At 42.7% G+C, this 25,931-nt stretch overlaps 1 protein-coding gene across 1 annotated transcript in view; it reads left to right on the forward strand.

Annotated features, from left to right (window-relative positions):
• Positions 1 to 4,152: 4,152 nt before the first annotated feature.
• Positions 4,153 to 25,931, forward strand: part of GPC1 (glypican 1) — a 431,622-nt gene continuing 409,843 nt past the window's right edge. Inside the window, exon 1 of the mRNA XM_048863480.2 lies at positions 4,153 to 4,226. The gene's annotated coding sequence lies outside the window, so the exon portion shown is untranslated. The remainder of the gene's footprint in view (positions 4,227 to 25,931) is intronic.

The following is a 25,931-nucleotide window of genomic DNA, read 5'->3' on the forward strand; positions in this document are numbered from 1 at the left end:
ACAAAAATAAGATACTGGATAATCCTGTCCTGAGGAATCAGTCCTGCCTCTTCCCTGCCAAGAATGACCCCTCTCTTTTGTACAGCCTTCTCCTGAATCTCCTTCTGATGCTTTCACCCTAGTGAAACTACACTGGGAAGCAGATTGGAGCATGTGGCTTAGAGCAGCAGCAACAGCCACAGACAGAGCAGAATGAGCATAAAGCCAGGTAGTATCTTCATGTTCAGACACCAGCCAGCATGGCAGGCCAGAGGTGGGGAGATAGAAGCTTTCTGCCTGGTAGGTTGGCTCTTTTCAATGCTCCTGGAGGAATCAGGGAAGGTCTGTACAGGCGGCGGTTCAGTAAGGTGCAGGGGTGCGGGAGGGGCGAAGGTTGTTTCAGATAGGCAGAGAAGAGACAGATGGGAGCTTTTTCAGATAATGTTCTGCATGTTTGAACCCCAAAGACAAGGGAAAGCTTGTTACTTAGGATTCTAAGAGTTAACCCTCATTTTAATCAGTTATTGTTAGCAGCAGCAAATAGTATCTCTGAAGAGTAATTGCCATCTCTGCTTTGTGGTCAATGTCATTCATTGCCAGGTACTACCTCCTGGTCTAGTCTTTCACTCCACCAGCTGTCTAGAAGTGCATGCATTGCAGATGCTGTATCTCAAATGAGGGAGCACATCATGTTCTGAATCAACCCTGATAAGAAGTAAGGTGGTGTGTCCTAAAAGGAATCCAATCCAGGCCTCCAGCAATAAGCAATATCATAGAAATAGGGTTGGGTGCAGCTTTTTTGGGGAATTAAAGAACAATTCTGGCATACAGGATGAGGTGCAGGGCTTCTGATGTTGCAGGACTTTGGCAGCTTGGTGGGAATCAGATGAGTGTGGGAAGATCAAGAGATTTAATTCCTGGAGATGTGAGTTTTGGAAGCCACGGTCTTGTCTTGGAAGCATAGCAGGGTTTGCGCTCACCTGCACTATGAAGGAGAGAACTTGGCAGGTAGGAGGGGGTATATTCTCATGAGTTCTACCATAGCAGGGACTTCCCAATTCCCCCACTGACTCCCTCATCCCATTGCCTCTTCCAGCCTCTCCATTGCTATATACAATGATAAGAATAGAATAGTAGCACCATGCCCCTGGCAGTTTCTTTTTTTAGAAACACCTATCCAACATCAGGATTAGTCTGGAGAGAGAGAGAGAGACCCATTAGAATACCATTAGACCCATTAGAATACCAAGCCATCAGTATGCTCTAGGGCCGCTCACTCACTCCCCAAGGAATTTCCCCCACTCTGTGACTCTTAGAGAACGTAATAGAATTCTGTAATAGTGACTCATTTATTGGTTACAGGGCCAAAATCATTAATATAGGTACAAATGGAAGTAGCACAAGTTCAGAATTTGTTGTTCCTGATCAGACCAGTGAGGTATAGAAACATAACACTGTAAACACAACACAACACAAATTCATACACTTATTACTTTTTTTAGGGGAAGGCCTCCACATCAGGGTTGTACTGCACTTGGCAGTGTGTAACAGCAGAACAAAGCAACCGTCCCTACCCCAAAGATCTTGCATTCTGATATCTTGTCACAATCTCTGATTCATAATGGTGCTCTTTGTTCTATAGTTGCTGATGTTATTACTGCTTGCACTATAAGCTCTGTGAAGCATGAGCCATCTTTTTGTTTTGTGTTTGTACAGCCCTTGTCCATGACTGTGGGTCCTAGGCACTACAGAAGTACAAATAATAGATAATGAATAGTGTCGTGGTGCCTAGAGATCCGGATCCAGGCATTATACATAGAGAGTGAGACAGTCCCTGCCCAGGGCAGCCTGCAATCTATATAGACAAACCAAACAAAGAGAAATAGACAGATGGAAAGCAATAACCAAGTAATAGCTTACTGGTTTGGCACAACTTGATTGCACAGGGGAACACCTGTGCTGTAAGTAGTAACATTGACAATAAAACTAATAGACCCTTATAGTGCATTAAGTAAACAGCACAGTGTGCGGAACTTTCCCATCATATACCTTTGTTATGTAGAGAACCATTGTGTCCTTCAGTTTGGGAAGAATCACTAAACGACTGTCCTGTTTTTTAAAAAAAATCCAGATTTGCTACTTGGCTTGTATTGAGCATGCTCAGTAACACTGCTGAAGCCAGCTGCCCTCCCTTTGCTGTCCTCCACACTCCCCATCAGCAGTATTCAATGTTTACAAAAATACCACCAGGGAACTCAGAATACTTTGCACTATAACGCGTGTGTTGAAAACCATCCGTGATCAGCTTATAGTAAAGATGGGGAATGTTTGACCAATTTCAAATCCCCTCAAATAGCCTGGGAGGAAAAGTTATACTCCAACTTAAATACTAGCAGCTTCATATTCTGCTTGAGAGAGAGGAAGGGGAGCAGGAAAAAATAGCAATAAGAAAGCGTGCAAAATAGAGTTTAGGGTTGGGCAACCATTTAAGACAAGTGATTTCTGTGACCTTGTTTTTGTTTTTTGGTTTGAAACTTGTGCAGCTTGATACCTGTGATACAACAAGGAAGATGATGGAAAGAAATAATTGAGTTGTGTGTTTTGAAACTCCTTACTAAGCTGTATACAAAATGACACTAGAAAATAAAAATGGAGACTCTATCTACAGAGCTGGCTTCCACTAATTGCCCTTAACTTTATTACATACATACATACACACACAACACCACACCGCTCTCACTTCTGGCATTTTCTGCAGAAGCAGTATTTGCTGCTGGCTGTTAGGCTCCAGGCTGGGTCATGGGAGAGCGTTTTTAAGTGATGCTCTGGTGTTAGAAATGCAGCATTGTAAGGGAGGCAGCACAGCAGCTTTCCGTTTAACCTGGAGGGAGGTGTGGGAGTGGCTGATTGGTTAAAACTGGTAAGGGGGAGGAGCTGAAGGCCTATAAAGCTGATATCCAGAGGTAGGAATTAATTTTAGCTTGAAGTTTACCTAGTAGAGCAGCTTGCCCCAGTATTAGAAGCTACCCCAGAGCTGCTTAGACTTCAGCCAGAAGCCTCCTTGTCCTTAAAGATGAATTTTCTAAAAGGGTGTTTATTTTGCAGGAGTGTTGTTACTGGAATCTTGTAAGTTAAACTAAAATGTTTTTATGGGACATTTGACCAAAAACAATTTTATTTTGTTATTTAAAATGCCATCTTCTTCTGTTCATCTCTTCACTCCTTCTGGTTACAGCCCATGTTTCCCATGCAACACCTGGAAGGTGACACCCTCTATAGCTAACAGTCTTTTAAACAACCCAGTGAGTGTTTGGTATTATGCTATGGTCCCTGATTCCTCCTCTGACCACAGTATTGATGTCTGTTAAAACAAAACTGGGCAAAAAGTGCCTGAAATATTCCAAACCAGACACCCAAAAGTAGTATCTCTAGAGTATATTTGTGACCCAGTAACCCCTAGTAGCTGTATTGGCAGAGGCATTGGTCATTCTGAGGCTAATGAAAGAGAGGGCTTTCAATGAAGGTTGGGGTGGGGAAATCCTAAAACTATAGGCTTCCGCACTAATTAGGCTAAATCTGTGCATTAGTCACTGCCTAGGATAAGTGAGGGTCGCCATTGCTGGAGTCAATGGAGCGAGAGAGAGAGAGAGAGAGTCCTTGCATGGACACCCGTGCTGTGAAGATAAGAACAGTAAAGCAAGAGAGTAGTTCTCAAGCTATATAATGATGCTTTACATCCAGTTCTCCAATATCTGAATGATGTAGGGAGCCTGACAGACTTTGCTCTTAAATTCCTGGCAACTGGCACGCAGCTAATTATCTGACAACGATAACTTTCATTTAATTTAACTTGCTGTAATTTATCAGCCAAAACCATTAGTCTACAGAAACAATCATGCCGTATGCTTTCTGATCAGTTAGTTGCAATGGCAGCCCCTTAGAAGAAACTATGCAGTAAGTCTGAGATGTGAAGTGATGTCAGATTATTCAAGGTTCAAAACAAATAGAAATTGTACTTTATTCCTGAGAAGAGCCTTTCAAGTGTATCCAAGAATTCCATAGAGCAATGCCAAGTTTATGCATCTGTGTCTCTAATCTATAGCCTCAATTCCTCCCCCTCCCCTTCCTTTTTGCCTTCAGGGATCCATCAGCTATTGTGTATCTGAACTGATTGTTTACAACCTGAATCGTCTGCATCTTGGGACATCTTTGATACCTGTTGGTCATCCCTTGCAGCAATGTCTAAGGTAAGGCACTCATTAAGGACTACTGTTTTCTCTCCTGAAAGCTGATACTCTCATTTTGCTCTGAGATTTACTGGCTGATGTCAAGGACTGGGCAAACTGTTCAAAACTTCTTGTCGGCAGCATTTCTTTTTGGAAGTTTAACTAGCAGTTACAGAAGATGAACACAGTTCTGAAATAACTCTAGACAAACTAACAGCCTGATCCCACAAGATGTTTAGCTAGTTAGTAGTTAGACTCTTCGGCCTTACTTCTCCTAGATTGGTACAGGCTTGAGACAGCAGAACTCCGTAATAAATAGGTCCCTCCTCCCCAAATCTGCTTTTTGCATATGTATGCATACCCATGCATAAGATGTGGATATAGAATATACAGTGTGTACAGCATATGCTTCTATTATGTGTCTTTTTTACCTGGGCACTGCTATATGGGTAAAATCGCTATAATTTTAATAGTGTGCTTTATATGAAAACAAAGCAAAAGGAAAACTGCTTTATTATTGTACTTCCAGATGCCTCTTACAATCCATACTATGGAGCTAGTGTTGTAATTCTTAAGACAGGAATAGGTTCCTTCGATGCATTTCGACTCCCTTCTGTGTTTGAACTGCCGGAGCCCCTCAGCATAACTACAGCAATGCAAGCTGCTCATCTAGACACATCTTTAACCCGATGGCTTCCACCTTTTATTCAAGCCAAAAGCAGAAACAGAGACTGAGTTCGGAAGACAAGATTAAACTGTTGCTTCGCCTTTCTCTTTTCTCCCTTCCCCCACAGTGCTTTTTCCTCTTTCCCTAGCTGTTACTAACGCCGATGCGCTCTTAATATGCCGAGCTCTTTTGCAGCACAGGATAAAGATGACACTGCTGAGTAGGAAGAGTATTAGGCATTAATGAGTCTGCTAAAGCTTGTATATTAACATTTTTAATATAGAACATTCCAGAAGAGAGTTAAGGCCCATTGGCTGGTAATCGCAGAGATGCTTAGAGTGCCCTTGCCCATACTGTGTGTATTCTGTGGATAATACTTCTGGACTGCAGTGCTATCGATCCAGCACCTTTCATGAGCACTAATTCCTTTAAATTTTTAAATTGGAAAGGGTCCCCTCCCCTGCATAGTATTACAGCAGCTTTACAGGCTGCATTCTGCCCTCAGTTATATGCATGCCACTCTCTATTGTCCAGTTTGTCTGAGCCCCATGCTACAAAACAGGGGGCCTTTCAGATGTAGTAAAGATCTGCAAATTAACCACTGGATTGAGAAGAGAGTGTAGAATGAGGAGAAGAGCGAGAAAAGAGGGTAAAACATAAAGCAGCAGCTCTCTCCCCTTCCTTCACACACAGGACCGGATTCTGTTTACATAAGTGGATGAGGCCAGGCATTTTACCCCTTGTGCGCCTGCAATGAATGCTGTCAGAATCCCAGTGCTTGTGCCCCTTGGCTGAAAGACATGCTGGAATGTCTAGCATCCATAGTGGTGCTACATGTACCAAAGGGCCTATGGTAAAGGGGAGAGATGAGCCATCTACCTACAGACTCCGTACAGGCAGGGTTTGGCCATGAGTCTGACTACTACCTGGTGAATAGACACAGGAGTAGCAGAGTCCAGCCCTTTTAAGAGAACCTATTATGTACCTTCAAAGAAGAACTGTAAGAGCCATTCCTCAGTATGCTATCCCATGAGCCTCTGGAAGCATTTTGCTTGCTTCTGTCCTACACTACAGTATACTTCCTACCACTGCTCTAGTAGACTTCCACAAGTCTGCCCCCACCCACATCTTTATCAAAGCCCTCAGCCTCAGGCCTTAGGCTTCAGTTCAAGGTGTGCACACACGCAACTGAGCGTAGAATTTGACCTGTATGCTCTGACATGTCCAATGCACAGCAAAAAGCATTTGTAAATCACGAGCTATTTCTGCAGTGGCTGTTTTTTCTGGAATTAAAGGAACAATGTCAAGGCCAGTAAACCCTAAAGCAGAGCAGGTTATTTCCTTAACACTTGTAGATAAAGCATATGTTGTGTCTTTTGGGGGGGTTTTGTTTTCATTTTGTTTTGTTTTTTTACATTACTATTTAACAATACAATGCAAAAAAGCAATAGTAGATCAGTGTCTCCAATAGTAGATCAGTGTCTCCATGGTGAAAATCAGTCAATTTTTAGTAATGTACTCTCTTGCAAACCTGTCACCACATCAGAATGCATTTGATCAGGGACACCAGTCCTTCCAGGCTATTGTACCCCAGTAAAATTCTCACAGGCCCTATGTTCAAAAAAGATTTAGATAAATTAATGGAGGATAGGTCCATCAATGGCTATTAGCCAGGATGGGCAGGGATGGTGTTCCTAGCCTCTGTTTGCCAGAAGCTGGGAATGGGCAACAGGATGGACTCGATTACCTGTTCTGTTCATTCCTTCTGGGGCACCTGGCACTGGCCACTGTTGGAAGACAGGATACTGGGCTAGATAGACCTTTGGTCTGACCCAGTCTGGCCGTTATGTTCCATTAGCTTTCTTACTGATGGAATCATTTGTAAGGTGCAAATCGAAGGCATCTGTGCAGCACACTGAACATGCAGTACAAATCATTAAAAATTGTAAACGAAAAGCCAGCCAGCTCACATGCAAACCCCATACACCACCTCAAGACAATCTATCAGGGACGCCATCTTGCTAGTTAGAAGGATGGCTTGGGATATTTGGGAAGTGCTGTCCCAGATGCCTGCAAATTCAGGCACAAAATATTCTTGTTTCATGGCAGCTATGGCTAGAGATGATTTGATTGTAAAAGTGTTTTCTGGTATTTATCAGTGGGTCATTAACCTTAACAACATCAACATGTCAATTGTCAGTAAGATAAAAAAGGCCATTATAGCAAAACGAGCACACTGTACATACAGAATGGATTCCTCGTGAGTGATTAGGTCTGTACAAGCACAGCCATCAGTGTAGTGAGGAATTAGGAAGGAATTAATTGCTGTATTACAAGTAATGATGAAGAGCTAGAAGCAAACTAAATTAGATGGTTAAGCACACGCAGAGACCTAGAGGTTTGGTTCATAAAAAGAATAATGTACATCAACTTTTATTTTCTGACTTGTGCCCACCCACTGTGTGAGTGGGAGGAGGGAGCTTAGGTCAATGAAAGGACCTACAAACTTGTGTCATGCAGTCTGGGTGGGATCTAGGCATTTATCCATTTAAATAAGGGGAAAGGGAAGGGAACCCATCCTTTGCTACGAGATAAAACACATGGAATTCCACATACAGAATGAGTAGCTGAAAGGCACTAGAGAGACATGGCAATGACTATGAAATAAGAGTAGAAAGAATTTGACTACGAATGCCACATCCACACACCCTCTGTTTTGTCACTTGACACACAGGTAGTTCCAGGGAAGGGGAACCAAAATAGCAACGATGCCACTGAATTTTGGCAATGAAATTCAGTGAGAAATACAGAAATTAGAGTCTGTGTGGCAGACCTATTGTGACCTAGCAATAAATTCTGTGTATGACACGACGGCTGATATTTGTCATACAAGGATCAATAAAGATGCAAATCATGACAGGGCAAAGAAGACTTGAGGGTTGCTCTGTCTCAGAGTACAATGGGAGAAGGTGCCAGTGACTTCAACTGGTTATAACATAAAGGAAAGCTGTGTCCAGAGCATGAGTTTGCTGAGTGGTGGTGTTTGAGACATGAGATGTGTATGGAAGATGCAGCATGCTGAAATCTGAGGCTTTAGGAAGTCAAGGTAGAAAGGGGAAGCTTGAAACTCCCGGTGACAGGACTATTAAATTGATCTGGGAGATTATGGGACAATGTCAGGTTGGATAGAAAGGAAAAAAACTTGGGACAAGGCTTGAAACAAACTGCCTGTTCTGTGTGCCAGAGTCCATCAGCACTTGCATCTTGTTATCCCAAGGGGTGTCCTGTTTTAGGAAAACATTGAACATCTGCACAGAATTCAAAAAGTATCATTTTGCTACCCCTGCTCCCCCACCCCCCCCCAAAAAAAAACAGACTGCCTGGATGTTCTAGTGTAAACAGGGTAAGTGGCGGCAACATAGGGGTTGCGAGAAAGCCTCTTCTCCAGTAGCTTGGCCTCTGCTACTGGGTGTCCTGCTCTTTAACACTGCTTTTCTAAACATAAAAATTAAGCTAAAACTAGAGTATTAAAGGAGCTTTATGTAGCCCTCCTTCTCTCTGAGTTTATGTCTCGAGTGTGTCTGTACTGCCAGAAGATTCATTTATTCCTGTCAAATGATGTTCATTACTCTAGTGAAATCCAGCATTCCAGAAGCTTTTATGAACAGTGTGTCTGGATTCTGAATTGCCTTGCTTTTCTGAGGTTCATTTCTGACCCATAACACATTTCAGGTGGGTGGGAGGGTCATCTATCATTTGTGCATGTCTCAGAACAGTGGAATTCAAAAAGCCTGGCAATTCCCATCTGGTAAATCTAATTTCAAGCCCTAGTAAGATGATGGAGAGTTTGGTATATCAGCCTTTGGGGCAGAACAAGCAGCAGGCTGTTGCTACTTTACACTACAACATCAGTCCAAATACGAAAGTTGGGGAGTGGTGCTCTGCCCAGAATAAATGGAAAGGTGAAGGAACTGGCCTGTTTAAGAAGGTTGGGATAAGAACTGCCTTGGGGAGGGGGGTGAAAACAAGGAGGAAGTGGCCTGTTGGGGAGGGAGGGTGCAGCTGGCAGAATGAAGCCCCCTTCCAAACTGCCTCCCACTTCTCCAACAGAGATTGTAGCCTCTGACTTAACAGTCTACTCTTCTCTCCTGTGTGACCCTTTGGACTGCTACCAACAAATGCCCCACTCTGTCTCATGCAAGTGTGGGGACAGACACCTGCTCTGATAAGGGAGCTTAGGGCAGTGGTTTTCAACCAGGGGTCCAGGGCCCCATGAGGGACTGCAAGCAGGTATCAGAGGGCCCACCAAGCAGGGCCAGCATTAGACTCAGTGGGGCCCAGGGCAGAAAGCCAAAGCCCCACAGCATGGGGCTGAAGCCCGGGGCCCTGAGCCCCGCTGCCCAGGGCTGAAGCCAAAGCCTGAGCAATATAGCTTCGCAGAGGCCCCTGTGACATGGGGCCCCAGGCAACTGCCCTGCTTGCCACCCCTGAATGCTGGCCCTGACTTTTATATATAGAAAATCAGTTATTGTGGCACAGGTGGGCTGTGGTGTTTTTATAGCATGTTTGGAGGGCAGGAGGTTCAGAAAGAAAAAGGTTGAGAATCTCTGGCTTAGGGAAAGGATAATGGGGCTGTCCCTCCTGGCAGACCATCAAAGGGCTGCCCTGAGGGGATGTCATACAGGGAAGCTGCTACAATCTGCACAGGGGAGTAAAGGGGAGGACTGTGGCCAGGAAGATTCATTCTCTGCCAATTGCCCCGTTCCTAACAAGTCTCCTTGTCTATCATGTGTAAACCCACGTGCCTGTGTGTGCAGCCTCGTATGTCTAACATGAAGTGTATCTGACAGTGAGTGCAATATTTCGGTGTTCTATAGGTTGCTATGCAACAATTAGCCTGAAAGGGGGAGTTACCTTCATTTGCATGGCAATTAAGCATTCAGGGGAGTCAGCCCAGGGTTTGGACCTTCCAGGCTTTGAGGAATTAAACAAAGAACGTTATTGTGGCACAAACAAGCAGGAGAACACCTGATGGATTCAACTAGACAATGAGGCAGATAAAAAGGTCAAGGCAATTCTCTATGTAATCAGCGGCATCATATCCAAGCAAGGAGGTGATAGTCCCTTTCCAGAAGTGAGAATAGCTGTCCTAGGCATATTAATACAAGAAAGATTCAAGCAAATTGGAGTAATGCCAGAGACCAGAAACAGCAATGGAAAGATTTCTTTGTGTGTGGGGGGGACATTAAAATAGAGTGTGGCTAAGCATCACTATCTTCTCCAAAAATGTGGTGACTGCAACCTTCTAGGAGGGAGAGGAATTACTAGGTTGAGGCAAGAGAGGTATACCAAGGTGTAATGGGATGCAATAAAGGAAAATAAATCTTAGACTAAACATCAGAACATAAAATAAGAACGGCCATACTTGGTCAGACCAATGATCCATCTAGCCCAGTTTCCTGTCTTCCAACAGTAGCCAATGCCAGAATCTCAGAGGGAATGAATTGAACAGGGCAATTATCAGTGACCCCTGTTATCTAGTCCCAGCTTCTGGCAGTCAGAGGCTTAGGGACACCCAGAGCATGGGGTTGCATCCCTGACCATTTTGCCTAATGGCCACTAATGGACCTATCCTCCATGAACTTACCTAATTCTTTTGTGAACCCAGTTAGTTTTAGCTGTCACAATATTCCCTGGCAATGAGTTCCACAGGTTGACAGTGCATTCTGTGAAGAAGTACTTCCTTTTTTGTTTGTTTTTAAACCTTTGCCTATTAATTTCATTGGGTAACCCCAGGTTCTTGTGTTAAGTGAAGGAGTAATTCACTTTTTACCCACACCAGGCATGATTTTATAGGCCTCTATTATATCAAGCCTTAATAGTCTCTTTTCCAAGCTGAACAGTCCCAGTCTTTTTGATCTCTCCTCATATGGAAACTGTTCCATACTCCTAATCATCTTTGTGGCCCTCCTCTAACTTTTCAAATGCTAATATATTGGGGGGTTTTATATGGGGCAACCAGAACTGCACACAGTATTCAAGGCATGGGAATACCATGGATTTATATAGCGGTGTTATATTTACTGTCTCATATATCCCTTTCCTCATGGATCCTAACATTCTATTAGCTTTTTTGACTGCTGGTGCACATTGAGCAAACTAGCCAAAATGACTCCAAGATCTCTTTCTTGAGGGGCAACAGTTTATTTAGACCCCCATCATTTTGCATGTATAGTTGGGATTGTTTGCCAATGTACATGTCTTTGCACTTATCAACATTGAATTTCATCTGCCATTTGGTTGCCATTGCCCAGTCACCTAGTTTTGTGAGATCCCTTTGCAACTCTTTGCATTTTGCGCTGGACTTAACTGCCTTGAGTAATTTTGTATCATCTGCAGACTTTGCCACTTCACTGCTTAACCCTTTTTCTAAATGCTTTGAGTATGTTGAACAGCACTGGTCCCAATACAGATCCCAGGGGGACCTTGCTGTTTACCTCTCTCCATTCTGAAAACTGACCATTTAATCCTACCCTTTGTTTCCAATCTTTTAACCAGTTACTGATCATAGAATCATAGAATACCAGGGTTGGAAGGGACCTCAGGAGGTCATCTAGTCCAACCCCCTGGTCAAAGCAGGACCAATCCCCAATTTTTGCCCCAGATCCCAAATGGCCCCTTCAAGGATTGACCTCACAACCCTGGGTTTAGCAGGCCAATGCTCAAACCACCGAGCTATCCCTCCCCCCAACCCATGAGAAGACCTTCCCTCTGATCCCATGACTGCTTACTTTTCTTAATAACCTTTGGTGAGGGACCTTGTCAAAAGCTTTCTGAAAGTCCAAATACACTATATCAATTGGATCACCCATGTTTGACCCCCCCCACCCCCTTCAAAGGATTCTAATAGATTTGAGGCATGACATTCATCTTTGTGTCTGATCATTCTGTTCTTTAGTGTCATTTTCAACCAAATTTCCTGGTACTGCCTGGTACTAGTTAGGCTTATGCCCAGCCTTTAATTCCAGAGTTGCTTCTGGAGCCTCTTTTAAAAAAATTATCACATTAGCTAACCTCCTGTCATCTGATACAGAAGCTGTTTTAAGTGTAGGTTACGTACCACAGTTAACAGTTCTGCAATTTCATATTTGAGTTCCTTCAGAACTCTTGCTTGAATACCATCTGGTCTTGGGGACTTGTTACTGTTTAATTTATCAATTTGTTCCAAAACCTCATCTAATCACACCTCAATATGAGACAGTTCCTCAGATTTGTCACCTAAAGAAAATGGCCCAGGTGTAGGAATCTCCCTCACATCCTCTTCAGTGAAGGCTGATGCAAAGACTTCATTTAGCTTCTCCTCAATGGCCGTGTCTTCCCTAAGTGATCCTTTAGAACCTCAGTCATCCAGTGGCCCCACTGATTGATTGGCAGGCTTCCTGCTTCTGATGTACCTAAACAAAATTATTAGTTTCTGAGCCTTTGAATTCTAATTGCTCTTTGAATTCTTTTTTGGCTTGCTCTTTTCTGTTTTCCTCAGTGAGAGTTCACTTCCATTTTTTAAAGAATGCCTTTTTGCTTCTTTTACTCTGTTTAGCCAGGCATTTTTTTGGTCCTCTTACCATGTTTTTTAATTTGGGGGTATATATTTAATTTGAGCTTCTATTATGGTTTTTAAATATTTCCATGCAGTTTGCAGGCATTTCACTTTTGTGACTCTTCTTTTTAATTTAGCTTCCTCATTTTTGTGTAGTTCCCCTTTCTGAAGTTAAATGCTATTGTGGTGTACTTCTTTGGTATTCTTTCCCCCCCGCCCCGCAAGGATGTTAAATTGATTATACTTATGGTTGCTATTACCGAGCAGTTCAGCTGTATCCACCACTTGGACCAGATCCTGTGCTCCACTTAGGACTAAATCAAGAATTGCCTCTACCTTTGTGGGTTCCAGGACTAGCTGCCCAAAAAGTAGTCAATGGTGTCTAGAAACTTTTTCTCTGCATCCTTTCCTTAGGTGACCTGTACCCAGCCAATACGGGGATAGTTGATATCCACCATTACTGAGTTTTCTATTTTTATAGTCTCTAAGCTCCTGGAGCATTCCACCATCATCCTGGTCAAGTGCTTGGTAGTATATCCCAACTGCTATACTTTTATTACTAAAGCATGAATTTTCTGTACCATAGAATCTCTATGGATAGTTTGAGTCATTTAAGGTTTTTACTGTCTTTGACTCTATCCTTTCTTTCACATATAGTGCCTCTCCCCCATCAGCATGATCTACTCTACAGGCCTATATATTTTGTACACTGTTATTACCATATCCCATTGATATCATCATTCCAACAAGTTACTGTGATGCCTATTATATCAATATCCTCATTTAATACCAGACACTCTAGTTTGCCCATCTTAATATTTAGACTTCGAGCATTTGTATACAAGCACTTTATATAATTTCTCAATATTTAGTTGTCTGCCTTCATGTGATTGTAATTCAATGGGATTCTTTTCATTTTACTATTTCTCTTAACAATGTTTCAAAACAATGAGTATTTGTAGTCTCCCAGAGGAAATGATGACAGTGCCATTACTTCGGATATTTAACACAAAGCTGGAGAAAACTCTATAAAATATACTGTAAAGAGCAGTTTAACTAAGTAGATCTCTACCATCTCTGAATTGTATAGAACAAATTCTTCCCTATTTACACCTCTGCAATCCTACTGAAGTAAATTTGTCCAGGTGGACATTTAATAGCTACTTCAATATAATATAGAAGGCACCTGCTCTAGACCTCTCTTCCCTCAATTAAAACATAGTCACATAAAAAGAGATCAAGCCAACAATAATATGGCAATGGATTGTTTCCTTTATGGCAACCTCTGTATAGGTGATAATTGAGAAATTCATATCTGACTGCTTTGTGTGTAAATATAATATTTTATGCTTAGGAGTATAATATACGTGGTACAACCTCAGCAAACTACGTGCTATCCAAAACAGATTCAATGTTGAAAATATTATTCAGTCTCCTCCATGATGTTTAGATAACAAAGTTGGATTCAAATATATTTTACCCTCATGGCTCTGGGAGATAAGTCAGAATTATTATAATAAGGCTGCTTTGTAGTAGAGACACACGTTTTCAAAATCCGTTTTCTGAAAGCAAAAACTACCTTAAGGAATGCATTTAACCAGACAGTGACTTGGGAGAAGACTCATTATCATAATTTTTCTTGCTATCTTTAGTTGACTGGAAACAAAGAGGGACAAAATATCAGAACAAAGATAACTCAGAGGTGTGAATATGAGTTGCTCTGTTACTGTCTGATAAATGCACGCATCCCCCGGAGGTCAGCGCTCGTCGGCATGTATTAGTGTGTTTGATACCACCTTCTGAATAAATGGGTCTTTGTTTTGAGGATTCAAACAGCAAAAGTTTGGCATTATCTGATATCTACTTTGGCAACATGTTTCACTTCCCTCCTTCATTTTACATGGCACTGAATCCATGTTTTACATTTCATCAAGGTTCTTTGAGGAATATGGACCTGATCCAAGGCCCATAGGAGGTGATGGAAAGACTCCCGTTGATTTTGGTGGGCTTTGGATCAGGCCTTTTCACTGAAATAAGACCAACTTCAGGGATAGAGAGTAGATAGTGGTGGCTGAACGGGACAAATGCTAGCTATTGTGGCTTGTCAAAGTTAAACACATGGTGCTTCTAATCTTTAGCTTTCAAATTATAAATAATTATTCTAGCTATAATTACTGAATTTCTATATTTAGAGTAAAAAGTTTCAGAAATGCTGAACTGCACTATTATCAATTTGTGATATTTTTTTAAATATACAGAGAGAGATGAGCGCTATAACTAGAATTGTCCTTATAGTGGATATTATTTCGATAGCTTTAGCAAACAGAGGCATCACATCAGGGATCAGGGCCCTGCTGTGCTTGGCATTGTACATGCATAATGAAGAAATGGTCTCAACCACAAAAAGCTCTGTAATTTACAAGGTCACTTAGCATGAATATGCTCGTGCCCACAAAGCGTTAGGTGCTGATATTGAGATATGGTGGTCCCTATTCAGGGGACCTTAAAATCTAGAAATTTCTTCCTGTTATCCAAATGCATCTGGGCCAAAGTGTTCACATTTTTTATGGGCTCCTTTCTCCTTTTTTTTTTTTTTGGGGGGGGGGGATATTTCAATACACCAAATGCATCATGGGACAATTTCAATGCACTAATTTGTATCAACAGAGAAGCTGGAGCTATCAGTTCGCATCAGTCGCAAACTTGACCATCATACTTCTATAGACTTACCATTCACCCATACAGAGTATTGTACTAAAGTGAGTATGCTAATATGAGGATGGTAATAGAAGTACCTCCTACAGTAGCAACTCTTCCTTGCTGCGTCTTAGTCTTCTTAAGACCTCCCCAGGCTACTTCAGTGAGAATTTGCTTAAAAGGGGAGAGCTGGCAGCAAATGAGGCAGTCACTTGCCGCTTTTCTCTCCTGACCTTGAAAAGTCCTAAAGCTACATTATCCATGAAAAATAACTCTTGCTTAGTGCTGAGCATGTGTATTTCTACCCTGACAAATAACAATGTGAGCACATGCCCTGCTCATTTATTCTCCTCAGAGGCCCATAAACCACCGGCAAATGTAACAAAAGCAGAAGATTAACTAGGGTTGTATAAAGCTTTACATTTTTCATAATGTTTTCTCTACACAGAGAATTAGTAAATGTCACTAATTGCTAAACATTCTGTAAGAGTTGGGGGCAGGGGGAGGCAATCGTGCCTCCACTGAAGTCAGAGGCAAATCTACCATTGACTTCAGTGAAAGCAGGAGCGGCCTGTTTGGAAATGATTCAGTAAGGCTGGTATCTAACAAACCCATCATTCAGACGAAGGCTGTATATGCTGCAGAGAACTCATGCAGTCTGCAAAGACAGTACCAGAAAGCATGCCTGGTGTAGGGGCAGAACTCTCAGCACTTCCATAGGTAGGTATCCATCTTCCAGGATAAATGGAGGAAAAAACCTGTTCTCCCCAAAGAGAGGCACAAGCCAACAACTAAATTTAATACATCCTTAGCTAAACAACTAGGCTTGAAAAATAATACTGCAGTGTGCTGTTGATGTCTTTGTATATCTCCACCTTGGTCTGTGGCTTGCAGCACAGGGTCACTGCTGATGCTATACCTTGTGTACACAATAATAGAGAACAGGAAATTGGGCGAAAACCCACAGACCCAGTAGCCTGTCCAGGAGTAGCAAATATTCTCTGAACTGCTTCAAAAAGCACTATTTGTCCACAAGTTGTGTCCTCATAGGGGAAAGGAACCACGTGAATCTTTTTAGAGTCTTTCACTGATCACATCCAGTTCCCCAAATGAGTTTTTTTTTTAAAGGTGTATGAGGAGGAAGACCAAAAGTCCATGGTTACTTGTCCAGTACTCAGACTCTGAAAATCCATTCTCTTAGACTGGAATTACATTTAGGTGATGAGAGAGGCAGTGAGATACAACCCCAGACATTCCAAGATTATGAGATAGACAACGAGATTGACCCAAAAACAATTTCTTTCTTTAAGTGCTTTTTGGTGTCTTTCCATTTCTTCCCTCCCCGCCACCCTGGGATGGGGGCGGGGGTGTGCGGGTGCACAGTGAGTACTGCCAACACTGCAGAAGTTCTCACTAGGTGACCCAACTGAGATCCAGTTACACAGGTTTGCATGAAATGCTGCCTGTCGGTGTGGAGCATCTAGCTTCTCGCCAAACTTCTAACTTTTTTAATTCATTGTGGTCCCTTCCCCTCCCCCAATCTCATCATTCAGCCCCATATCTACCTATTGCCCTCACCACACCTCTGCTCCTCCTGCAGCTCCAGGAGTTCTTCACTCTTTCTCCCAGGCCTGGGGGAACAACTGCAGTGAGGTGGTAGTCTTCCAAGTGGCAGGGATGGAGAGAGGAGTTGGAGGAGGAGCAGACTGACCCATTTTAAACCGAAGGAGGCTATACAGCCACCCTGAGCTGGTGGACACTTTCTGTTCCCTTTTTTCTGCACTTTGCTCCTGTAAAAATGTTTTTGTCCACTTCCTCTCCCACACTCCTACCTAAAAACTCCTCTTGGCTTCTGAAAGAAGCAGGGAGAGCTCTGTTTGCTTCCTGGGGCAGCCCTGGTTGGCTGCTCTTCCCCTGAAGGTGGAAAAGGGAGAGTCAACCTGTCAGTGGGGCAGGGCTGCAAACAGCACAAGGACTGGAGCTTACCCCCTCATTGCCAGATGACCTCCAGCAGCGGCCAAAATCCTCTTATACAAGAGTGGCTAGAGCACTAGACTGGGATCCAAGATAGCGGGATTCTATTCCTGGCTCTTCTACTGGCCTGTGCTGAGAGCCTGGGCAAGTTTCTTCCTCTTTTGGTATCTTTCCCCTTTGTCTATTTTGATTTCAAGCTCTATTTGTACAATGCCATGAGCACCGTGAGATTTCTTTCTCAGATTTGGTTACAGTAATAAAAATACAACTGCTTCTTTTTGAACAATCAGACGGAATCCATGTGAGGGAGAAGAACACTTGTAGTCAATTTCAGCCAAAAAACAAAATAGCAGCTTCATCCGTCTGACTTACAGCTCGTCAATTAGTGCCAAAAATCTATATCCTGTCAGCATATATGACTGACTCCAGGATGCTTTTTAAAAGCATCCAAGATCCATAGAGTATCTGTTGACATGATATGGATTTTCATACAGTGTTTACACTGCAGTTTTCAGGAGAGGCTGATGAGTTCCAAATTGACTAACTTAATTAACTTTATCTGCTATGGTAATGCATGGTCACCAGCATGGCTATGTTCCTAGTGTGAAATGAAGCTTTGAGAGAATAACATAAAAGGTCATGAAATCCTATTCGCTAAAGTTTAACACTCTTTCAGCTTTATATACACTATAGCTATATCAGTGCTAAATTATGGCACATGTGCCCTTCAGCAGTTCTTGACTCCCTTCTAGGATCTCTAGGAGGTTCTCTGCTTTGAAAGAGAAACTGCTTCCCAGAGCAACCAAGCACTTGTAGGGAATGAAGCCCATCCTACTGCCCATTGAGGGGGCACAGCATACTCTTCTCCATGGCTCAATATGGAGAGGTGGCAGAGCTTTTCATGCCTCTGACTACAAGGACAGCCTTCTTAGCTGGAGTCTGAGCATGTGACACAAAGGGAAGACAGACTTGCGACCATCTAGCTCATAATTCTAGCATCTTAAACATACAGATGAGTGAAAAATGTTTATTTTTTGCCTTGTCTGCCATATATAATGTGGGGCCAAATGGATATAAAACTTTTATTAAAAATATGTGTAAATGGCACATAGGTATAAATTTTGGGAGTAGTCTGATGCTGCTGAGGAAGAGCTGCACTTCTATGGACATCCACAAAGAGGTTATTCTTTAATGTCAGGTCAGCAACACCCTCTGAAGCAAGAGAGTTTGAGCCCACTTCTACAATAGCAAATGCTCAACCTGCACATCTGGTGTTCCAAAATAGACACTATGTGCCAGATCCTGCAGACCTTCATGCTCACACACTGACTATAACAGGCACTATTCAGGTGTTTAAGGATTACTCATGTGAATAAGTCTTTGCAGCATCAAACTCTGAAATAGAAGCCTGATTTTTACTGGTATACTCAACTTAAAGATGTATCTAACGTTATTCATTCTTTAGTATCTTTTTTTGTTTTTCTGGCTTGCTGGCAAATCTACACTTTATTTCACGATAGGACTTGCTGAGAATCAAAGGAATGTGACTGAAGCAGAGCTCAGCTGGTTTACCTAATCTGTATAAAATTCCTTGATATGAGGTTCAGATAATCTTAAACTTAGTTATGCCTTCGACCATAGGCTATTTTTTGAATATTAAAAACAGTAATTGTTTCACATAGCTTTCAGAGCTTCAATTTTTTTATTTTATTTTATTTTTTTTTTGACAATTCTGGTCACTGAAGTTGCCCTATTCTATACACACCTCTTGAGGCTCTAGTATGGGCCCCTGCTTGGAGACAGGATACTGGGCAAGATGGACCATCGTCTGACCCAGGGTAGCAGCTCCTATGTTTTTAAACTTCTGCTTACTTTACTTTTTAAAAGAGCATATGTCCCCATTGAAAATGAATAGGATTTATTCCCATTTGTCTAGTAGGTGCTTTTGAAAATGTTACACTTCTGCAATCACAAAACCATTAATTATGGTTAGGATTTTCAAAAACATGCAAGGAAGATAAGCACCTAACTCCCATGGTCTTTCAGTGGGAATTAGGGTTTCTAATCCCATTAGATGCTTTTGAAAATCCAACGGTAAAACATTAATCTTGACTCATGAGGAAATTAACTGAGCAAGAAATACAAAGTAATGTTCAGCCAAACAGATCATGTGATAAAATACAACAAGGTTGTACAAAAGTTAGATCATGCCAAACCAACCTGAGCTCTTTCTTTGAGAACATAACCAATTTTCTTAGACAAAGGAAATGCAGTAGATCTAATCTACCTGGATTTCAGTAAGAAAGACAAGGTCGGTGAGGTAATTTTTTTTTTTTAATTGGGCCAACTTCTGTTGGTGAGAGAGAAGTTTTCAAGCCACATACAGCTCTTCTTCAGGTCTGGGGAAGGTGTTCCAAGTGTCACAGCTAAATGCAAGGTGGAAGAGATTGTTTAGCATAAGCAGGTTTGAGTAGCAGCTGTGTTAGCCTGTATCCGCAAAAAGAAAAGGAGTACTTGTGGCACCTTGCATCTGATGAAGTGAGCTGTAGCTCACGAAAGCTTATGCTCAAATAAACTTTAGTCTCAGGTGCCACAAGTACTCCTTTTCTTTTAGCATAAGCAGTTAGCACACATTCTAAGACAGAATGGGCCGTTAACACCTCTGCAGTCATAGGACAAAAAGAGGTTAGTGGGTTACAGAAAGTTGAATTTATGGCTTATTACAACAATCTGAAGGGTGCAGGGAGGTTCCAAAGAGGATGGAGCAAGGCTGTTCTCAGTGGTGGCAGATGACAGAACAAGGAGCTAGGGTCTCAAGTTGCAGTGGGGGAGGTCTAGGTTGGATACTGGGAAACACTATTTCACTTGGAGGGTGGTGAAACACTGGATTGGATTACCTAGGGAGGGGGTGGAATCTCCATCCTTAGAGGTTTTTAAGGCCTGGCTTGACAAAGCCCTGGCTGGGATGATTTAGTTGGGATTGGTCCTGCTTTGAGCAGGGGGTTGGACTAGATGACCTCCTGAGGTCTCTTCCAACTCTAATCTTCTATGATACTAAATCTGAACAGTGTCTCTGTTCAGTCCATGATTTTTAGTGTCTAGCAGAGTTATGAATTTAAGCTCCCAGGCTTGTCTTTTTGAAAGCATTGTGCAGATTTCCTTTTGAGGATGAGGACTGAAAGTCAGATATAGAGTGATTGCTTTGTGGAAAATGTTCACCCACAGGTGATAGGGTTTTTTTTGTCTCATCATTTTCCTGTATGAATTCATTTGAGAGTGTAGTGATTGCCTTGTTTCACTCACATAGCTGTTACTGGGGCATTTAGTGCACTGGATGAGGTACACCGCATGTTGTGAGAGGCATGTGTAGGACCCATAGATCTAGAAAGGTGCATTTTGGGGGGTGCTGATTATTGTAGCAGTGGTAATATGTCTGCAGGTTTTCCATCTATTGTTCTGGCAGGGTCTGGTGCTGCTTTGAGTTGGTGTTTCCTGGTCTGCAGGGAGTTTGCTACTGATGATGAGCTTGGAGAGGTTGGGTGGGGTTGTTTGAAGGCCAGAAGAGAGGTTTCTGGAAAGATTTTTCAGGGAAGGGTCCCTATTGAGTAGGGGTTGTAGTTGTTTAATGATGCCCTGTATGGTTCCAGTGAGGAGAAGTAGGTGACAACTAGGGATGTGCAGTCAGAAAGTTTTATTTCTGTATTGAAGCTGGTTCTCTCTGCTTATTTGGGTGGCCTTTTCCATGATGCAATTTTCTCTGGTGCAGTGTTCTTGTTTGAAGGTGGTTTTAAGCATGTTACGGTGTATATCCCGGACTTTCTCCTCAGAGCATATTCTGTGGTATCTGACTGCTGGGCTGTAGACAGATTTCTTGGTGTGTTTGGGGCAGTTACTGGGCCAATGAAGGTAGGTGTGGTGACCTTGTAATGGTTGTCTGTAGGGTTCCATTGTTGAAGTTGATTGTGGTGTCCTGGAAGTTGATACTAGTATGGGAATATTCCAGAGTGATTTTAATGGATGGGTGGTAGTTGTTGACGTTGTGGTGGAAATCTGAGGGAGTTTAATACCAAGAAATCTGTTATCTACAGCCAGGCAGAAATTTGTTATTTACAGCTGGGGATACATCAGTTGGACACAACAGAGGAGGTGAAAGACCTGGGTATATTGGCTGATAACAGGATGACTCTGAGCCATCAAAAAGGTCAATGCAATCCTAGGATACACCAGGCAAGGCATTTCCAGTGAAGATAGGGACCTGTTGTTGCCATTATACAAGGCACTGATGAGACCTCACCTGGAATACTGTGTGCAAATCTAGTCTCCAATGTTTAAGAAAGATGAATTCAAACGGGGACAGGTGCAGAGAAGGGATACTAGGATGATCAGAGGAATGGAGAACATACCTTACAAGAGGAGACATAAGGAGGTTGGCTTGTTTAGCCTAACCAAAGAGAGGCTGGGGGGAGATATGATTATTCTCTATAAATATATCAGAGGGATAAACACCAAGCTGGGAGGGGAGTTATTTATTTTAAGGGCGAGTCCTGACACAAGAACAAATGGATGTAAACTGGCCATCAATAAGTTTAGGCTTGAAATTAGACAATGATTTCTAACCATCAGAGGGAAGTTCTGGAGCAGCCTTCCAAGGGGAGCAGTGGGAGCAAAAAACCGAACATGTTTCAAGACTGAGCTTGAAAAGTTTGTGGAGGGGATGGTATGATGAGACTGCTGAGCTCTCTCTGCTATTAACAAATATCCCCAATGGCCAGAGATGGAACCCTAAATAGGGAGGGCTCTGAGTTACTACAGAGAATTCTTTCCCAGGCATAGGCACCAACTCCATGGGTGTTTTTTTTCACTTTCCTCTGTTGGAGGGGGCACCGGTCACTTGCTGGTTTGAACTAGAGTAAATGATGAATTCTCTGTAACTTAAAGTCTTTAAATCAAGATTTGAGGACTTCAAAACCCCTGGCAGAGTTACTGGGTCTATTATACTAGTGGCTGGGTGAAGTTCTGTGCTCTGCAATGTGAAGAAGGTCAGACTAGATGATCATGATGGTCCCTTCTGGCCTTAAAATCTGAGTCTACATGATAGGCTGAACATTCCCATCCTAATACTGCTCAGGAAGTGCTGCCCTGTGCAATGGAATGGGTTCTGTAATGGTGTCTTTATGCTGTAATTCTGATGTGAAACCAGAGTTAAACATCTGCTTTGTAACAGGATCTATCACATTTATGGATTAGGAATCCCAAAGTGTTGGCTCACAATGACTGTCCTCTAGCACAATATCCAAACTAGTCACAAGCACTCTTCAACCACAAAGTATAATTTAATAACTAGGAAAATTTCAGGTCACAAACTGATGTTCCAAACACTAGGAAAAGTTTATGGTTTTGTTTCCAGTAGAAAAGTAGCTGTACTATAATGTACTATATGAAATCAGTAGGGGTTCTACAAGCTAAATGGAGAGCAAAATTTGCCCCTGACTATTTATATAAAATCTAGGAAATAGTGTGAATGCTGTATGAAGAGCCCCCACAAAAAGTAAATAAGGTGATGTCTTAAAGAGAACTTAATTCCTTTTACTAAATCATTTGATCGTACACATCTTCACGCAGATTTGTTCTTTAAATCTGTAGCAGGAAGTCAGGGTGAATAGGACAGCTTGGCAAGTGTTCTACAATGAAGCAGAGACAGACATAGTAAGTTTAGGAATTATAAAATTTTCTTCATTCATTGTTAGGAACAAAGTGACTGAGTCTGTAGTCACAAAGTCCCTTCCAGGTTGATTCAATGGAAAGGGTACATGAGGGGCTTCAGTGGTTCCCAAGATGAGTGAGCCAGAATGCGGGTATGGTGAGGCAATGGGAGGCAAGAGCTGAAATGAAAGGTGGAGTCCTACAAAATGACCAAAAAGACACAACTCAGCTTCATAATGCAAGTGAATCAACTAAACCAAACCGGCCTTGAGGCAAGACATTGACCAGGCTTTCTGGGATTCTTTACTACTATCACATGACCGACTCCACATGTACACCTAGAACAGGAAAGTGAGGCAAGTGTTATAGCCTGTCCAAGTAGGATGAGCAAGACCCGTAACAATAGATCTAGACTTTATACCACTCACAATCTGGCTGAGTTTGGATTGAGTGTTTCAGCCCATTATAGAGAAAGAAATGCTAGCTGTGAAACTGGGATGTTTCCAATCTATCCCCCAATTCAGAGACTCTGGAATTGGGTCTTTTATTTCAGACCCATCTCTTTACTCTTAGGAATATGGCTTATAAAAACAAGTATCATAAAGACTTTTGTGGGAAAGTACGTGGCATAATATTGAAGTTTGTTTCTTTCTGAAGAGGGCTTTTCTTGAATATTGTTACATCTAAAACTAATAACTTTGAAAATGAATTATTAGAAGTACAATTAGAATTAAAAGTTAGTGAGAATTTTATTAAGTAATTAGCACTGCATTGGTAAACCCATGGCCATATTAAAAATGCAGTTTGAAAAAAGCACAGCTGCAGGAGTTTTTTTCATTGAACACATTGATGTTTGCAAGCTGAACATTGGGCAAATGATGTGATTTGCCCTAGTAGCAGGAAGGAGTGGAGCAGAGCTGCACAAAACCTGTTGGTTTCAGGTCAGAGAGGTGCCCACATCTTTTCAGTTGGTTTGCGCCACTCAAAATTTTGCTTTGAGTTTAGCATTCAAATGAACCCATAAAGTCAAAGCAAGGTTGAGTCAAAACTACCACCTACTGAAATTCCAACAGTCCCTCACCTGGGTTCAGGTTCACCCCAAATTTACCTGAGATTCTCACCATATTCCCAAAAGAGCTCTGAATCTGAGCCAAGTTTCAGGTTTGTTTTGAAAATCACGTCTGTCACCACTCTAAAACAGTCTTCTGCAAGGGAGAAACTAGTGATGGTGCTAACCAAATAGGGATAATGAGTGTCCTCACCCCTGCGCATGTTTATGATGCATTCAGTCTTTCATAGTTGCAGGTCCAAATTTTGTCCTTTGCAGGTGATGGAAGCATTTCCTATTGCTCTGTAACAACTCCTCTGGCATGACAAGGGAATTGCATTGACAGGATCTGGAAGGAGCTTTCTTCAGCCCTTCTAAGGGTATGTCTACACTATGAAATTAGGTCGAATTTATAGAAGTCGGTTTTGTAGAAAGCGTTTTTATACAGTTGATTGTGTGTGTCCCCACACAAATGCTCTGAGTGCATGTAGTCGGCGGAGTGTGTCCACAGTACCAAGGCAACTGTCGACTTCTGGAGCGTTGCGCTGTGGGTAGCTATCCTTCAGTTCCCACAGTCTCTGCTGCCCATTTGAATTCTGGGTAGAAATCCCAGTGCCTGATGGGGCTATAACATTGTTGCGGGTGGTTCTGGGTACATATCGTCAGGCCCCCCTTCCCTCTCTCCTTCCGTGAAAGCAAGGAAAGACAATTGTTTTGCGCCTTTTTTCTTGAGTTACCTGTGCAGGTGCCATACCATGGCAAGCATGGAGCCCGCTCAGCTAACCATCACTGTATGTCTCCTGGGTGCTGGCAGATGTGGTACTGCATTGCTACACAGCAGCAGTTTATTGCTTTTTGGCAGCAGACAGTGCAGTATGACTGATAGCCATCGTCGACGTAATCCTGGGTGCTCTTTTAACCGACCTCGATGAGGTCAGGGGCGCCTGGCCAAACATGGGAGTGACTCAGCCAGGTCATTTCCCTTTTAAGTTTCGTCTCATGGCGAATGAGTCCTACCAGCAGTGCACTGTCTTTTAAACAGCAGCCAGCAGAAGATGATGACCAGCAGTCATACTGCACCGTCTTCTGCCGAGCACCCAGGAGATGACGATGGCTAGCAGTAGTACTGCACAGTCTGCTGCCAGCAAGATGTATAAAGATAGATGAAGTGGCTCAAAACAAGAAATAGACCAGCTTTGTTTTGTATTCATTTTCTCTTCCCTGCCTCCGTGAAATCAACGGCCTGCTAAACCCAGTTTTGAGTTCTATCCTTGAGGTTTTGAGTTCTATCCTTGAGGGGGCCATTCAGTTTCTCGCAAAGCCACCCCCTTTGTTGATTTTAATTCCCTGTAAGCCAACCCTGTAAGCCTTGTCGTCAGTCGCCCCTCCCTCCATCAGGGCAATGGCAGACAATGGTCCCGCTCCTTTTTTCTGTGCAGACGCCATACCATGGCAAGCATGGAGCCCGCTCAGATCACTTTGGCAATTAGGAGCACATTAAACACCACATGCATTATCCAGCAGTATATGCAGCACCAGAACCTGGCAAAGCGAAACCAGGCGAGTAGGCGACGTCAGCGCAATGATGAGGGCATGGACACAGACTTCTCTCAAAGCACAGGCCCTGGCAATCTGGTCATCATGGTGCTAATTGGGCAGGTTCATGCGGTGGAACGCCAATTCTGGGCTCGGGAAATAAGCACAGATTGGTGGGACCGCATAGTGTTGTAGGTGTGGGACGATTCCCAGTGGCTGCGAAACATTCACATGTGTAAGGGCACGTTCATAGAACTTTGACTTGCTTTCCTCTGCCCTGAGGCGCAAGACTACCAAGATGAGAGCAGCCCTCACAGTTGAGAAGCGAATGGCAATAGCCCTGTGGAAGCTTGCAATGCCAGACAGCTACCGGTCAGTCGGGAATCAATTTGGAGTGGGCAAATCTACTGTGGGGGCTGCTGTGATGCACATAGCCAACTCAATCAAAGATCTGCTGATATCAAGGGTAGTGACCCCAGGAAATGTGCAGGTCATAGTGGATGG

The sequence above is a fragment of the Caretta caretta genome, chromosome 9, assembly GCF_965140235.1.
Source record: "Caretta caretta isolate rCarCar2 chromosome 9, rCarCar1.hap1, whole genome shotgun sequence".
Taxonomy (NCBI): Eukaryota; Metazoa; Chordata; order Testudines; family Cheloniidae; genus Caretta; species Caretta caretta.